The sequence below is a fragment of the Arachis duranensis genome, chromosome 1 (genome assembly GCF_000817695.3).
Source record: "Arachis duranensis cultivar V14167 chromosome 1, aradu.V14167.gnm2.J7QH, whole genome shotgun sequence".
NCBI classification, from domain to species: domain Eukaryota; kingdom Viridiplantae; phylum Streptophyta; class Magnoliopsida; order Fabales; family Fabaceae; genus Arachis; species Arachis duranensis.
In genome coordinates, this window is record NC_029772.3 from 67,383,531 (window position 1) to 67,385,192 (window position 1,662).

General features: G+C 40.8%; 1 non-coding gene across 1 annotated transcript; it reads right to left on the reverse strand.

Annotated features, from left to right (window-relative positions):
- Nucleotides 1–858: 858 nt before the first annotated feature.
- Nucleotides 859–965, reverse strand: LOC127742772 (small nucleolar RNA R71). The gene has a single exon (XR_008004180.1). It is a non-coding gene; the product is annotated as a small nucleolar RNA R71 (small nucleolar RNA).
- Between the last annotated feature and the right edge of the window lie 697 nt (nt 966–1,662).

Consider the following 1,662-nt stretch of genomic DNA (forward strand, 5'->3'; position numbering starts at 1 on the left):
AATGATAGAGATTCTAACCAATCAATTCCTAGTCAAGGCCTCTTATTTTTATTATTTAAAATTCCTCAATTTAAATCCCAATTAACTTAGCTCAACTCTTTTTGGAATATCTGATTAATAAAACAGCACATTTTTTTACAACTCATTGGGAGACGACCTGGGATTTAAAACTCCAAGTAATTTTAATTTAAACTTTCAGTGACATATTTCTAAATTGATAGGCAGATTTTCGGTGAGTTAAGAACTATACCTGCAACGTAACCATTTTAATAAATTTTTAATTCACCAGCTTCTGCACCTCATCAGCTAGTTAAGCTAAACAAAAATTGAGTTGGCTTGCTAATATTCGATCCTGAAATTGAAAGAATAATTTCACGAATAAGGCGATAACAGCATAGGTTAGTCCGCTTTGAGGGCGGATCTGAAAGTGAATCTGGGGAAGAAACCAGCCCCCGTTCTACTGATTCGGTTGTTTTACGTGCAGAAAACATGGCAGCTAGAAGAATTACCATTCAGGAGGAAGGAGCTCCTGATTTTACACTGCAACCGTTTCAAGTGCATCATCTAGCGGTAGCTACGGATTTTGAAATAAAGACTGCACTGCTAAATTTGATGCCGAAGTTTCATGGCCTACCTGCTCAAGAGCCTATCAAGCACTTGAGAGATTTCCTGGCAACCTGTTCTACTGTCAGGCGTGATGGCGTTGATGAAACTTCAATTCTACTGAAAGCTTTTCCGTTCTCTCTTGAGGGAAAAGCAAGAGAGTGGTACTACACTCAACCTCTAGCAAACGTATCCAACTGGGATTCACTCAGAAAGGAGTTCCTGGAGAAATTCTTCCCATCTGAAGTTACTGATAAACTGAGGAAGGATATCTCTACAATTGTTCAGGATGACAATGAGACTCTCTTTGAATACTGGGAGCGCTTCAATAATCTTCTGGAAGCATGCCCCCACCACATCATTGACAAGATCGTGCTACTCAGCTATGTCACACAAGGTATGAGGCCCCAAGATAAGACCACATTGGAAAGTGCCAGCAATGGGTCTATGAAGAAGTACAAGACCACTGATGAAGCTTGGCAATTGATCAGTGATTTAGCTAAATCTACTCGGAACCACAGACAGAAGCAAGGCCGTTCAAGGGCCGTTGCAGAAGTATCTTCTGGCATAGAGACTGCTGCTCTAAATCGAAGCATCTGTGAAATGACCAACCTGCTGAAGCAAATGCAATTAAATCAACAAGCTCAGCAAACTCAACTGCAGCTAAACCAACAACTAGTTCCACAAAGAATTTGCGGAATTTGTGCTGATTACAGCCATTATACTGATGAATGCCCATAGCTCCAACAAGAAGACAACATGGTGGCATCCACTCACAACTTCTATGACCGCCCCAACCAAGGGTACAATCAAAGTGGAAATAATAACCATGGATGGCAGGACAATTCAAACCAGAATTGGAGGGATAACAATAATAGGGGAGGCAGAGATAATCAGGGAAATCAGAGGTGGAATAATTACAACAACAGGCAGCAAAATCAACCATACCGAGCACCTCACCTGAGGCAAAACCAAGGACCACCGAACAATCAGCAGCAAACCTCTCAATTTACTCATTCTTCTGTATCTTCTAATGAAGAATTATTACAAGCTTTTGAG